The sequence below is a fragment of the Mustelus asterias genome, chromosome 4, assembly GCF_964213995.1.
Source record: "Mustelus asterias chromosome 4, sMusAst1.hap1.1, whole genome shotgun sequence".
In the NCBI taxonomy this organism is placed as follows: domain Eukaryota; kingdom Metazoa; phylum Chordata; class Chondrichthyes; order Carcharhiniformes; family Triakidae; genus Mustelus; species Mustelus asterias.
Window position 1 is genome coordinate 140,988,618 of NC_135804.1, and position 16,288 is coordinate 141,004,905.

General features: G+C 43.7%; 1 protein-coding gene across 5 annotated transcripts in view; it reads right to left on the reverse strand.

Annotated features, from left to right (window-relative positions):
• Positions 1-1,309, reverse strand: part of tfdp1a (transcription factor Dp-1, a) — a 62,335-nt gene extending 61,026 nt beyond the window's left edge. For 4 of the 5 annotated variants that reach the window (XM_078211838.1, XM_078211834.1, XM_078211837.1 and 1 more), the window contains exon 1: positions 805-1,309. The gene's annotated coding sequence lies outside the window, so the exon portion shown is untranslated. The remainder of the gene's footprint in view (positions 1-804) is intronic. The other variant, XM_078211836.1, reaches the window with a different exon arrangement.
• Positions 1,310-16,288: the final 14,979 nt, after the last annotated feature.

Sequence of the window (16,288 nt, forward strand, 5' to 3'; positions counted from 1 at the left end):
TGCTTTCCCCGGGTTCTATCCGCCCTGCTGTTGTCGAGCAGAAAATAAAACATTTTGAAAAAAAATTACACTTTTTACTTTGCAAGCATGCTCGAAGCAAACCTTTTGAGAGCTTTCCTTCATCAATATATTTTGTGGCTTTTCAAATTTCATATATGATAGATATAAAAAAAACTCTGCACATTTACAACAAAAAAGTTCGGACAATTTTAAAAGAAAAGTTTGGGGAAAATTAGCCTGCAACTAAACTGTTTTTGTCTTTCCTCTTTTCCTGATGCCTTGCAATACCCACTCTGCTGCTGTGTTTGGAGGCGTTTCAATTTTTTTAAAATTAAAGCATAAGCGAAATTCGTGCGTTTAAATAATTTTGGCTGCATTTGCAGTTCACCCTCCCCCCTTCAACTTGGGATCCCGACCCCGGTCCTCTCGACACCAACCCCTCCTCTGGAACCTATAGGCCTTGAAGCCAGGGGCTCTCTTACTGTAAACAACCTAATCCAAGTCTGCAAAAGCAGCAGTAGATGGGATTCATAGCGACACTGGATGATTATAGCTTGGAAAGGGGCGAAGGCTGGGGAAAGTGAGGGGGGGGTTAGTTTACATACATTAAAAAGGACGTATAATTCTCTCCCCTCCACTCCTTAATTCGGGTCTGAAAGGAAATTAAACAACGAGAAAAGCCTTCTAGGAAAACCGCCGAGAGATAAAATCTCGACCAGTAAACTTAAGAAAAGCTCAGTTAAATCTAAAATTAAGCCGATCACATTTTTTTTCTTTAGAAAGAGCGAGTTAAAGCGATGATACCTTTTAATAAATATAAATCTGTCGGTTCCACGGGCGGCGCTTTCTCAGTTTTTGTTCCCCCAGGGGGGGTGGTGATGGTGTTAAGAGGAGGGGGAAATAAATTTAAAATAAATATAACAGCAATCGACGAATACAGAGAGCAGTGGGGGGGGAAGGGGGCGAGTGAAGCTAACCACCGCGTCTCGTCCAGCACAACAAGACACATCAGGGGAGTGGATTGAAAATAAAAACTCCTCAGCCCCGATAAACTGGAATTACATTGTCATTATCCTCTGGGCGGAGGGGGGGGGGTTAGTTTTTTTTTGTTTTGTCAGTATTTTCGGTGCTGGTGTTTTAAACAAAAAGGAGGGAGCCAAGGTGTCCGGATCGCCGTGTGTTGATAATTTTTTCCTCTCTTTCAGGCGGCTGTGGTGAACTTGCTGCTGCTGCCGCCCTCCCCCCGCTTGCTCTGGGCTCCCAGCCTCGGCGACGCACCAACTAAAATGAAGCCGCTTCCAGCGGCTCGCGACTGTTTTCATCCTCAACCGATCTTGGCGGTGTCCGGCTCGCGCCGCCCTCCCATTGGCTGCCCGCCGGGCCCCGCCCCCTGCCGCCTTGCCATTGGCCCGCCGGCCCTGCCCTCGCCCGCCGGTTGGCTCTCTCCGCCGGCCAATCCAACCGGGGAGGAGGCGGGCGGATGCCGATTATTGGCGGAGCCTCGGCCAACGCGCCGTTTCCATTGGCCAGCGGCTGGCCCCATGGCTGGAGGCTTTCCATTGGCCGGCCGCCGGAGCAACCGCCTCCTCTTTTTTGAAAGTCACCGGAGCGCGCGCGCGGGGCGAGCGAGCGTCTCAGAGGCCGGGTTTACCTCAAGGAAGATAATATTCGGCAGCAATCAAACTCCAGTTAGGTTTAACTTCGAATTTCTGCAGGTACAGTCAAAGAGATATACAACACGGAAACAGCCCAACAAACCCCTGCCGACCAGGTTTCCTAAACTGAACTAGCCCCATTTGCCTGCCTTTGGCCCGTATCCCTCATAAACCTTTCCCATCCATGCACCTGTCCAAATGTCTTTTAAATGTTGTGTTTAAAGTTTATTTGCGTATTAGTGTCACAAGTAGGCTTACATTAACACTGCAATGAAGTTAGTGTGAAAATCCCCCAGTCGCCACACACTCCGGCGCCTGTTCGGGTTACACTGAGGGAGAATTTAGCACGGCCAATGCACCCTAACCCAGCACGCCTTTCAGAATGTGGGAGGAAACCCACGCCGACATGGGGAGAACGTGCAGACTCCGCACAGGCAGTGATCCAAGCTGGGAATCAAACGTGGGTCCCGGGCGCTGTGAGGCAGCAACTGTGTTGCCCATTGTACCTGCCTCCACCACCTCCTCTGGCAGCTCATTCCATACATGCACCACTCTCTGTCTGAAAAAGTTGCCTCTCGGGTCCCTTTTAAATCTTTTCCCTCTCACCTTAAACATATATGCTCTAGTTTCGGATTCCCCTACTCTGAGGGAAAAGACCTTGGTTATTCACCTCTCATGATTTTATAAACCTTCACAAGGTCATCCCTCATCTTCCGGGGAAAGAAAAAGAGTCCCAGCCTCTCCTTATAATTCAAACCTCCAAGTCCTGATAATATCCTTGTAAATCTTTTTTGCACTCTTTCCAGTTTAATAACATTTTTCCTAGAGCAGGGTGACCAGAATTGTACTCAGTATTCCAAATGTGGCCGTACCAATGTCTTGTACAGTTGTAACATAACATTCCAACTCCTGTGCTCAGTGCTCTGACCGATGAAGGTAAGTGTGCCAAACACCTTTACACCACCCTGTCTACCTGTGACACCACTTTCAAAGAACCATGTACCTGCACTCTTAGGTCTCTCTGTTCGACAACACTCCCCAGGGCCCTACTATTAACTGCGTAAGTCCCTAGGTACATCCCTGGGTAGAGTCACAGGGTGCATCTGGCTGAGGTAAAACAGGCAATCAATTCCCAATAGTGGTGAGAAGTCCCAATGGACATAGTGCATGTCAATCTGCAGTTCATTCCGCCACACTGAGAAACTCTTGAATTTAGGCTGCATTGGAAATGGTCTAGGGGCATAGTTGGACAGTTGGTTTCAGCAGGTGAAGTGAGAGTGACCACCATTGACATTAAGTCAACATTTGACCAAATTGCCTCTTAGTGTCCTGGGATGCATAGGTTAGAGGGATTAGTGGGTAAGTATGTAGGGATATGGGGATAGGGCCTGGGTGGGATTGTGGTTGGTGCAGACGAGATGGGCCGAATGGCCTCTTTCTGCACTGTAGGATTCTATGATTCTATGAAATAGGACATCAAGGAGCCTTTGCAAAACTGGAGTCAATGGAGATCAGAGGAAACCTCTCCACTGGGTTGCGGCAGTGACAAACAAATCAAAATGAGCAAACAGCCTACTTAAACTTGCCCTCACCAGCTTACCAGTCACTTTTATCCAGAACAGTATTAGCACAGTCCTTCTCTTCACAATGAGAATACCCTCGGTTGTGTTGTGTGGTGCTACCTAAATGGGATAGATTCAGAACAGATCTACCAGTATTCACGAGGTGCTGTTGGCCACAAACAGCAACATAACTCTAATTGAGCGCAATCTGAAACTTCGTGGCCTGGCATCGATTTCACATTACCTAGCACAAAGGAAGATGGTTGTAGTTGTTGGAGGCCAATCATCTCAGTCCTAGGACAATAGCTGCAGGAATTCCTCTTTTGTCTTGGGCAGTTCTCAAATTGAGGATGACCCACTTTCACTCTGGTTCAATGGATTCTGAGATGTCTGATAAACCTATGCATCTTCAGCAGTTTCAACAATGACTTTTCTTCCATCATAAAAGTCAGTAGGGATGCTCATTGACTGCGAAATGTTCAGTACCATTCGCAATTCCTGGGTACTGAATTAGCCTGTGCCAATGTGCAACAAGACCTGTACAACATTCAGACTTGGGCTGATAAGTGACAAGTAAAATTCATGCCACACAAGTGCCAGGCAATGACCATCTCCAACAAGAGAAACTATAACCATCTCTTGGCATTAAATGGCATACCATAGCTGAATTCTCCACTATCAACATCCTGGGGTTACCATTGGTCAGAAGCTGAACTGGACCAGACATAGAAATACTGTGGCTACAAGAGCAGGTCCGAGGCTGGGAATTCTGTGGCCAGTCACTTGACTCCCCAAATTCAGTCCACCATCTACAAGACACAAGCCAGGAGTGTGATGGAATACTCTTTGTTTACATGGAGGAGTGCTGCTCCAACAACACCCAAGAATCTCAATACCATCAAACAAAGCAGCCAGCTTGGCCAACAGCCCATAAATCAACTTAAACATTCACTTGCTCTACTGCTGATGTAGAGTGACAGCATATGTAGAGTACCATATACAAGATGCACTGCAGCAACCCCATCAAGGCACCTTTAATCCTGCCTGTCACACCAGCAACCATTGCTATCTAGAAGCAGAAGGGCAGCAGATGTATGGGAACATCACCACCTGCAAAATCTCCTCGAAGCAACACATCATCTTGTCTTGGAACAATTTTGCTGTTGCACGGTGGTATGGAATTGGAAGGGATTGACTCTGGGAGTTCTTCATATTGAGTAAAGACTCTCATGAAGTCTCATGGCATCAGGACAAACATGGGCAAAGAAACGTCCTGCTGATTATCACCCATGGCCCTCCCCATGTTGATGAATGAGTACTCCGTGTTGAATACCACTTGGAAGAAGTACTGAAGGTAACAAAGGCATAGAATATACTCTGGCTGTGGGACTTCAATGTCCGCCATCAAGAGTGGTTTTGTAGCACCACTACTGATAAAATTAGTTGACTCAGTAAGGGTTTATCTCCCAGACTGGGCTAGCAGCAAGTGGTGAGAGAACCAACATGAGGGAAAAACCTATTTGACCTTGTCCTCACCAATCCAATGGTCACATCTGTCCATAGCAGGATCAGCACAGTCCTTGTGGAGATCAAATCCCATCTCAACCATGAGAATACCCTCTCTTATGTTGTGTGGTACAACCTCTATAGTAAATGTAATAGATTCAGAACAGATCTACCAGCTCAAAACTGGTAGCTGTGAGGTACTTTTGGCCACAAGCAGCGACAAAACTCTATTCAACCACAATCTGCAACCTCATGGCCTGCATATGTCTCACTTTACCATTGCCATCAAGCCAGCAGACCAAACTTGGTTCAATATGAACACAGGGGACATGCCTAAAAATTAGATGCCAACCTAGCGAAACTACAATGCTACTTGCATGCTAAATGTGATAACAGCATGCTATGGACAGAGCAAAGCAATCCCACAACCAATGGATTAGATCAAAGTCACATAAGATTGTGAATGGTGGTGCACAATCAATTAATTAACCAGAGCAGGATGCTCCACAAACAGCCCCTTCCTCAATAGTGTAGGAGCCTAGCATCCCACAGCAAAAGACAAGGATGAAGCATTTGCAGCCACCTTCACCGAGAAGTGCCAAGTGAACGATCCATCTTGGCCTCCTTCCAGGGTTCTCAGCATCACAGATGTCAGTCTTCCGCCAGTTTGATTCATTTTACATGATATCAAGAAATGGCTGAAGGCATTGGATGCACGAAAGGCTAATTAACCCTGACAACAGTTCAACTATCGTACCAAAGATTTCTGCTCTGGAACTAACTTCGCCCTAGCCAAGATGTTCCAGTACAGCTATGACCTGGGTATCAACTTGACAATGTGGAAGATTCCTCAGTTATGTCATGTCCACAAAAAACAAGTTAAATCTAATCCGGCCAATTACTGTCCCATCAGTCGAATCTCAATCATCAGCAAATTGATAGATGGTGTCTTTGACAGCAGTTATCAGGTGACACTTGTACAGTAAAAACCTGCTCTCTGATGCCCAGCTCGGGATCTGCCAGGACTGCTCGGTTCCAGACTTCAGAGTTCAATTTCAGAGGCAATGTGAAAGTGACTGCCCTTGATGTCAAGGCATCATTTGGCATCAAGCAGATTGAGCAAAATTGAAATCATTGGAAGTCAGAAAAAACTCCGTTGTTTGAAGAGATACCCAGCACAAAGAAAGATGGTTGAGGTTGTTGTAGGCCAATCATCACAGTCACAGGACATCACTATACATGTTCCTTATGGTAGTGGCCTAGGCTCATGCATCTTCAACTGATGATTGCACAGTGTTCATTCTGAAGCAGTCTTTGCCTGCTTGTCAGTGAGATTTAGACAACATTCAGGTTTGGACTGATAAGTGACAAGTAAGTTTGTGCCACAGAAGTGCCAAGCAATGACCAATCATGCCTTTCATTTTCTACAAGTCCATCAAGAATGATACAGGAGCTGCAGGAGATTGAGGAGTCCACAAGAGAAGGTTGTGCACTCTGAGGAACCACTATCACATAATTCATACGTACCTTCCACCAGCTCAGATACACACACACCTCAATGGGACTTCAAATGAGCCAGTGAAATTGTCATATGATGAGGTACATGTCACATGTGAGTAGATGTTGGAGACAGGGACAGCAGTAGAGAGTCCTTGTCAGAGGGTGCAGGATACTCTGAGCTCTGCTTAGTTTGACACTAATGCTGAGGCTTGGCAGTCATCAATGAAGAGGGCTATTCTGGAGCAGCAGAAAATGTATAAGGTTCTATCTGCAATTCCAGAGACACTGCACAGCCTGGAGAAAGATTAGAAGAGTTCATCTCAAACATCAATACCATAATGTCTCAAGGGTTGAACTGACTTCTACCTTCATGGAAAGAATGACTGCATGCATGGAAAATCAGACAAGGCTGGGAACAAAGGCCTGCCTTTGCCTGTCGAGTTTGCCATAGTCTACACCTTCCTCCTTCTGCAACTCCGGTTCTCTCTGCATTGTGATGTTTTGCAAGGCAGAGCAGGTCAATACTATTTTCAAACCCTCGCTGGCCTAATTGAAGGATGCCTCAAATCTGTGCGGGCACCTGAAATTTACCTTCAGCAACCCAATGATTTGAGTTCTTATGATCATGTGGCTTTGGTTGTACCTTTGCTCTGTATCTGAGATAGGACTCATTGTTGTCATCAGATACATCCTTAGAAAGTAGTCCTTCTCTTCAAGGAGCCAACCTGCTTATTCTATTTGGAAGTGCAAAGAAGATGTGATTAATTCAAAATGAAGGCATCATGACAATTTCCAGGATATCCTGCACAATCATGCATGAAAACCTTTAGTGATTATGTACTAGCTGAACGTTGATAGTGTGGAATCCGTTTCAAATGACACAGACTGTTAGTTGATCTGAGGGCACCTTGATTGCTGCATTATGTAGTCTGTGACTCCTGCACAAATAGGAATCCAGCCACTTCAGTAAAAGCAAAAACCCTCCGGTTCTGCCCCCATCAATAGCAAAGTGGACATAAGTGGCAACCCTGATCAGCATGGTTTTGGTCACTTGAGAGATGCATTTGAGGGCACTGATTGTGAAATCCTACAGATATCACCAGCTTGGAAAAAGTCAAAATCAAAGAAATTCAGGACTGTGCTGACCTTAACTTCCACTGACAATGCATGCCCAACTGGTTTACTGGGAAGGAAGTCTTGTTCCAGGAGACATAAGCTGTCCCAATGCTGCCATATAGGCTGACAACAAGGAAAGCAGACCAAGGTGAGTGAAATTCAAGATGGATGAAATAACTCCCAAAAAATTAGAAATCATTTATAAAGCAATGAAAGTACATAAAGTACTATGAACACAAGCCTTTCACTTAGGCAGCAAATCAGCTTTGCAGTTTCACTCTTTAAAGGTTTTCCAGCCTATCAGTGCTTGCACTTTGTTGACTGGATGCTGGGTTAAAATTTGTATTAATTTGTTAGTTACATATTAAATTACAGACTGCTCCACAGGGCTTTTCTGTCCTCCTTTTGCATGCACACAGAGAAAGGCCAAAAATGAGCAAGATCATGGTGGATTTCTGACATCCCAGCATGTTTTGGACAATTAACTCTCCTGCCCCACTTGCACCCAAACCTGCAACCCCCACATTCCCCTGGCAGTTAACGTTCTACCGTTCAGTTAGTTTGTGGTTGATGTGTATTGCAGCTTCCTTTACCTTCGCTCTATATCCCTTGATATCCTTACTTAGAAAAGCTAAGCTAATGACAATATTTGTTTTCTTAAACAAGTTAAAATAGATCTAATTGATTGAGAAGACATATAATACATGATAAGCAGGTTCTCTGCAACAAGGCGCAGGTGTCTAGATGGCCATGTTGCCTGCCCAGTGTCAGGGTTTGGGATTTCTGCTCTGGGCTGGAGAAGAACTTGCAGTGTGAGGGAGAGGATCTTGTTGTAGTCCATGTAGGTACCAACGACATATGTAGAACGAGGAAAGAGATTCTGCATCAAATTGTGAGGAGCTAAGCACTAAATTAAACAATAGAACTTCCAAGGTTATAATCTCTGGATTATTACCTGAGCGTGTGCAAGTTGGCATAAGGTAAATGATATTAGAAAGATGAAAACGCAACTCAAAGGCTGGTCTGGGAGAAGTGGGTTTTGGTTTGTGGGGCATTGGCATCAGTGCTGAGGAAAGTGGGGGCTGTACCATTGGGACGGTCTGCACCTGAATTGTTCTGGGACCAGTGTTCTTGCAAACTACATAATTAGAGAGTAAAGAGGGCATTAAATTGGAGGGGCAGTAGGGATGGCTCTGGGGAGAAATTATGGAGTCTTACAACACAAAAAGATTTGGCAGCATTACAATGCAGCCTTTTAAGTAAGTAAGATACCCAAAGTGTGACAGGAAGGGACAGGGTGTACAAGCATTAAAAAAAAGCAACAATAGGATCAAAAAGGGAAAAAATGGTAACAAGACAAAATTAATGGCTCTTTACTTAAATGCACATAGTTTTTGGCACAAAATAAATTAATTAACAACATAAATTGAGGTTAACGGATATGATCTTATAGCCATTACAGAGACATGGTTATAAGGAGATCAAAACTGGGAACTAAATATTCAGGGCTACTTGACTTTATGTAAGGATAGACAGGAAGGAAAGGATGGCGGGAAAGCTTTGTTTGTGCAAGATTGATAAGTACGATTGCAAGAAATGATCTTAGATCATAGAAACCCGACAGTGCAGAAGGAGGCCATTCGGCCCATCGCGTCTGCACCGACCACAATCCCACCCAGGCCCTACCCCCACATATTTTACCCGCTAATCCCTCTAACCTACTCATCCCAGGACACTAAGGGGCAACTTTTTTTTTAACCTGGCCAATCAACCTAACCCGCACATCTTTGGACTGTGGGAGGAAACCAGAGCACCCAGAGGAAACCCACGCAGACACGAGGAGAATGTGCAAACTCCACACAGACAGTGACCCGAGCCAGGAATCGAACCCAGGACCCTGGAGCTGTGAAGCAGCAGTGCTAACCACTGTGCTACCGTGCCGCCCTAGAAGAAGTAAAATCCCTATGGATGGAGGCAAGAAATAACAAGAGGAAGAAGACACTGGTGGGAGTGATCTATCAGCATCCTAACGGGGAACTGTGCTGTAGGATGAAGAATAAATCAGGAGATAACAAAGGCATGTAAAAAAAGGCAATACTTTAAACATTGGCTGACTTTAATCTGCATGAGAATTGGGAAAATTAAATTTGTAGAAGTAGCCATGAGGAGAATTTATAGGGTGTATTTGGGATAGTTTCTTAGAATAATATGTTGTGGATCCAACCAAAGATCAGGTTATTTTGGATCTGACAATGTGTAATGAGGCAGGTTTAATAAACAATTTCAGAATAAAAGATCCCCGAGGAAACAAGTGATCATAACATAGTCAAATTTAGCATTCAGTTTGAGAGTGAGAAACTTGGGTCAAAAACAACTGTGCCAAACATAAATAAGGGTTATTATAAAGGAATGAAGGCAAAGTTGGCTGGAGTGGACTGGAAAAGGAGTTCAGAAGGAAAGATGGTTGATCAGCAATGGCAGACATTTATGAAAATAGTTCATGACTTGCAACAAAGATACATCCCAGTGAGGAGGAAGGATTCTAGGAAAGGGATAAATCAACCATGGTTAACCAAGGAAGTTAAGGTTAGTATTAAACTGAAAGAAAAACATATAATGTGGCAAAGATTAAGCTAGATGATTGAGAAAGTTTTTAAAACCAATAAAATATGACAAAAAAAAATAAATTATGAAGGTAAACTAGCAAGTAATATAAAAACGGACAACAAAAGCTTCTTTAAATGTATAAAAAGGGTGAGAAAGGCCAAAGTTAACAGGTCCCTTAGAAAATGAGGCTGGATAAATAATAATGGGGAACTAGGAAATAGCAGAGGCATTTATTATGTATTTAAGTGGTTGTAGGTTGCTTTAAGAACTGATCACATGATTTGATGGTGATGTCATCAGGCTGTTGCACAATTTGCTGTTTTACTTTCTGTAAGGCCAGAGCTCTTGGAATAACCTTGTTGTTAGTTTTAATTTGTATGTGAAAACCACATCTTTACTTTTTGTTTAAAACCCTCAACCCCTTAGTTAGGGCTCTACGAAAAGAAAATAATAAAATCATAGAATCCCTACAGTGTAGAAGAAGGCCATTCAGCCCATTGAGCCTGCACCAACAACAATCCCACCCAGACCCTATCCCCATAACCCCACGTATTTACCCTGCTAGTCCTAAGCGACAACTAAGGGGCAATTTAGCACGGACAATCCACCTAACCTGCACATCTTTGGACTATGTAAGGAAACCGGAGTGCTTGGAGGAAAGCCATGTACACACGGGGAGAACGTGCAAACTCCATACAGTCACCCAGGACTGGAATTGAACCCAGGTCCTTGGAGCTGCGAGGCAGCAGTGCTAATCACTCTGCCACCGTGCCGCCCAAAAATTGGTGATGAGTTGCAATTTTGTTTTATCAAAAGCATCGAGAAAAGATCCTCAGCAGAAGAAAATACATTGTGGGTCCTCGCACTTCAAATATTAGAACACTGGGCCCAGAGAAGCAAAAACAGGATTATCGATTAAAGTGCCAGTGCCAGGAAGACCAAGTAAGAAAAAAGCGCTCTGTGGTTTTAAAAGAGGAGGTTTTTCTGATCAGAGAAGGGTGAGATTCCAGGCAGTATCTGGCATATTTGAAAAGAAGGGATGCTATAATGGCTGTGGCCATTTGAAAAAAATCAAGTCAGTCGATCTCCATGGTAAGAAGGGGAGTACTGTGAAGACAGTAAAAGAAATTGAGCAGTTTTGAGTCGCTAGTGCCTGCAAGAGAAATGGCAGGTCAATTAGGATTCATTGGGCCTTTCAATGAAGAAAATTATTCATGGGGTTCCTGTGCCGAGTGGTTTCAGTACTTCGTACAAGCAAATAACAAGCTATAGTTAAGAAAGCCCACCAACGCCTCTACTTTCTCAGGAGACTTAGGAAATTTGGCATGTCCGCTACAACTCTCACCAACTTTACAGATGCACCATAGAAAGCATCTGGTTGTATCACAGCTTGGTATGGCTCCTGCTTTGTCCAAGACCACAAGAAACCACAAAGGGTCGTGAATGAAGCCCAATCCATCACGCAAACTAGCCTCCCATCCACCGACACCGTCTACACTTCCCATTACATAGAAAAGCAGCCAGCATAATCAAGGACCCCACGCATCGTGGACATACTCTCCTCCACATTCTTCCGTTGGGAAAAAGATGGAAAAGTCTGAAATCACGTACCAACCGACTCATGAACAGCTTCTTCCCTGCTGCCATCAGACTTTTGAATGAACCTACCACGCATTAAGCTGATCTTTCTCTACATCCTAGCTATCTCTGTAACAGTACATTCTGCACTCTCTCCTTTTCTTCGTTTTGTCTGTATAGCGCCGAAGTAAAATTCCTTCACTGTATACTAATACATGTACTTGGGTGCTTAGTTCATCCAGGAACCAAAACGTATGATGACTTGGCAAACATTCTTGAAGAGCATTCCTCTTCAAAGCTACTGATCATTGCGGAACAGTTCAGGTTCCATGAAAGGAATCAAGTGGAAGGTGAAAGCATTGTTCAGTTTGTGGCAAACTTAAAATGGCTAGCACAACATTGTGAGCTTGGTGAGTCATTCAAAGATATTCTTTGAGAATGTCTCCAAATTGAGACTATCCAAAAGACGATTGTTTACTGAACATGCTTTGACAGCAGTAGAAATTGCAGGATCGATGGAACTGGCTGCTAAAGAGGCTTCTCAATTTGGTGCAGGAATGAAGACGCGCAAGTTGGAAACTGTCCATAAGAAGTCAAAATAGCAACAGGCATGTCATAGATGTGCCAAAATGGGCTATTTAGCGAGTGAATGCTGGAACGAGGAATCAGTGCAAGAATTGTGGCAAAGTGAGTCACATTGTAGAAGCTTGTTGGGCTAGACCAGCTTCTCCTGAGAAGAATATTCAGAAGAAGAATCTGCTACCTTTAAGAAGAAGAACAAGTTGCATTCCATGAAAATAACTTACAACTTGGAAGGAAACAATTATGAATGTGAAGAAGAGAATGCCCAGAAATATGATAAAAAGCTCCAACTGAATGTCTTCTCCGTACAAGGTGAATCACATAGATTTTGGGTGTTACCGAAATTAAGTGGACAATCTATTCAGATGGAGGCTGATACTGGTGCTTCTATACCTTTTAATTTCTTAGGCAACATGCCAACAAAAGTTGAAGCATCTTCCATTAAAACCTTCTGATGTGATTTTAAGGTCATACACAGACTGGTGCTGTAAAAAGCTTACATCATGGTCAACATAGAGTTGAGTGGACAAATGGTGGATTTGCCTCTCAATGTGGTCCATGGTAATTTTCCAGCTCTATTTGGGAGATCATGGTTGGAGAAGATTAAGCTTAACTGGAGTGCTTCCAAGAGATTGATCAATGCCAAAACAGACCCACAGCATCTTCTGGATAAATAAAACAATATATTCAAAGAGACACTAGGTTCAGTGAAGATAGTTCAATCTTGAGTTCAAGTGAAACTCAAGATAAAGGCTAATATTCAACCCAAAAGCCTCAAAGCAAGAGTTGTGTCATATACAATTTATCCCAAGGTTGAAGAAGAATTAGTATGACTTGTTACATCCTGGTGTGTAAGAACTGTTACAGAGAGTGACTGGTCTACCCCCATTGTACCAGTCTTGAAACCAGATGGCGCAGTTCTTATTTGTGGTGATTTTAAAACAACCATAAAGCCAGCATTGTATGCTGATCAATATCTATTTCCTTTGATTGAAGATTTGTTTGCTGAGTTATCAGGTGGGCAGAAATTCAGCAAGAGTGATCTTTCATAAGCATATTTACAAATGAATGTAGACGCTGAATCTCAACCATTGCTTACCATTGTTAGTCATTAAGGTCTTTTTCATTTTAAAAAATTGCCTTTTGGAATAACATCTGCACCAGCCTTATTCCAAAGATTGATGGATCAAGTTTTAAGTGGTCACTCTGGTGTACAATTTTACCTGGATGATCTTCTAATTACAGGGTCCTGTGAACAGGAACACTTGAATAATTTAGAAGCAACGTTGTAACATCTTCAAGCATGTGACCTGTGTATCAAGAGAGAAAAGTGTGAATTTTTCCAGATGTCAACCCAGTATTTGGGTCATGTTATTGACAGTAAAGGCCTACATACAGCACCTAAAAAGATAGACGCTATTTTAGAAGCACCATATCTGACGATTGTGACGCAATTGAGGTCCTTTCTAGAATTAGTAAATTATTATGGCACATTTATTCCTAACTTAGCTACTTTATTGAAGCCATTGCATAATTTACTTTGTTTGAAACAGAATATGAGAAAGCATACAAGGAAGTAAAAGATCGAAAGCATTCATTCATTTTAATCCAAAGCTACAATTACTACTTGGTTGCGGCGCTCCACCTTATGGAATAGGGGCACTAGTTCCACATATTATATCTTCAGGAGAAGAACAACCAATTGCCTTTATTTCATGTACTCGTATTAATGCTGAATCTAACTAAACTCAGCTAGAAAAAGAAACACTGAGTATTACAGTGGAACCCCGATTTAACGCGACCCGATTTAGCGCGAATTCGGATAGAACATAGAACATAGAAAAGCTACAGCACAAACAGGCTCTTCGGCCCACAAGTTGCGCCGAACATGTCCCTACCTACTAGGCTTATCTGTAACCCTCTATCTTACTAACTTCCATGAACTTATCCAAAAGTCTCTTTAAAGACCCTATCAAATCCGCCTCCACCACCACTACCGGCAGCCGATTCCATGCACCCACCACCCTCTGAGTGAAAAACTTACCCCTAACATCTCCTCTGTACCTACTCCCTAGCACCCTAAACCTGTGACCTCTTGTGGCAACCATTTCAGCCCTGGGTAAAAGCCTCTGAGAATCCACTCTATCAATACCCCATAACATCTTGTACACCTCTATCAGGTCACCTCTCATCCTTCGCCTCTCCAAGGAGAAAAGACCTAGCTCTCTCAACCTATCCTCATAAGGCATGTCACCTAATCCAGGCAACATCCTTGTAAATCTCCTCTGCACTCTTTCTATGGCTTCCACATCCTTTGTAATGAGGCGACCAGAACTGGGCACAGTACTCCAGGTGGGGTCTGACCAGGGTCCTATACAGCTGCAGCATTATCTCCCGATTTCTAAACTCAATTCCTCTATTGATGAAGGCCAGTATTCCATACGCCTTCTTAACCACAGCCTCCACTTGCAACGCTGCTTTGAGTGTCCTATGAACCCGGACCCCAAGATCCTTCTGATCTTGCACACTGCCAAGCGTTTTACCCTTAATATTATATTCTTTCATCCTATTCGACCTGCCAAAATGAACCACCACACACTTATCTGGGTTGAAGTCCATCTGCCACTTCTCCGCCCAGTCTTGCATCTTATCTATGTCTCGTTGCAACTGCTGACATCCCTCTACACTATTCACAACCCCACCAACCTTTGTGTCATCAGCAAACTTGCCAACCCATCCTTCCACTTCCTCATCCAGGTCATTTATAAAAATCACAAAGAGCAAGGGTCCCAGAACAGATCCCTGGGGCACTCCACTGGTGACCGACCTCCATGCTGAAAAAGACCCATCTACAACCACTCTTTGCCTTCTGTGGGCAAGCCAGTTCTGAATCCACAAAGCAATGTCCCCTTGTATCCCATGCCCCTTCACTTTCTCAATGAGCCTTGCATGGGGCACCTTATCAAACGCCTTGCTGAAATCCATATAAACTACATCTACCGCTCTTTCCTCGTCTTATGTGTCTAGTTCCATCTTCAAAAAATTCAATTAGGCTCGTAAGGCATGATCTGCCTTGGACAAAGCCGTGCTGGCTATTTCTGATCATACTATTTCTCTCCAGATGTTCATAAATCCTGCCTCTCAGGATCTTCTCCATCACCTTACCAACCACTGAGGTTAGACTCACTGGTCTATAATTTCCCGGGCTATCTCTTCTCCCTTTCATGAATAACGGAACCACATCCGCAATCCTCCGGAACCTCTCCCGTCTCCATTGATGACGCAAAGATCATCGCCAGAGGCTCAGCAATCTCTTCCCTCGCCTCCCACAGTAACCTGGGGTACATCCCATCCGGTCCCGGCGATTTATCTAACTTGATGCTTTTCAAAAGCTCTAACACATCCTCTTTCCTCATGTCCACATGCTCAATCTTCTCAGTCCACTGCAAGTCTGCACCACAACTACCAAGATCCTTTTCCACTGTGAATATCAGTTCTATACAGACTTTCCCACCATCACATTTGATATGTCCTACTCCTTCATATCTTATCCTCTTGCTCTTCACATACTTGTAGAATGCCTTGGGGTTTTCCTTTATCCTGTCTGCCAAGGCCTTCTCATGACCCCTTCTTGCTCTTCTAATTTCCCTCTTAAGTTCCTTCCTACTAGTCATATACTCTTCTAGATTTCTAACATTACCTAGCTCCCTGAACCTTTTGTAGGCTTTTCTTTTCTTCTTGACTAAATTCATTACAGCTTTCATGCACCATGGTTCCTGTGACCTAGCATAACTCTCCTGTCTCATTGGAACGTTGCTGTGTAGAGGTCCAGCCAAATTATTCTTGAAAATTTGCCACATTTCTTCTGTACATTTTCCTGAGAAAACCTCCTTCCAATTTATGCCTCTAATTTCCTGCCTAATAGCCTCATAATTGCCCTTACTCCAAATAAACACTTTCCTAGCTTGACTGATCCTATCTCTTTCCAATGCTAATGTAAAGGAGATAGAGTTAGGATCACTATCCCCAAAATGCTCTCCCTCAGAGAGATCTGACACCTGCCCAGGTTCATCCCCTAATACCAAATCAAGTACAGCCTCTCCCCTTGTAGGCTTATCCACATACTGTGTCAGGAAGCCCTCCTGAACACACCTAACAAACTCGTCCCCATCTAAACCCCTT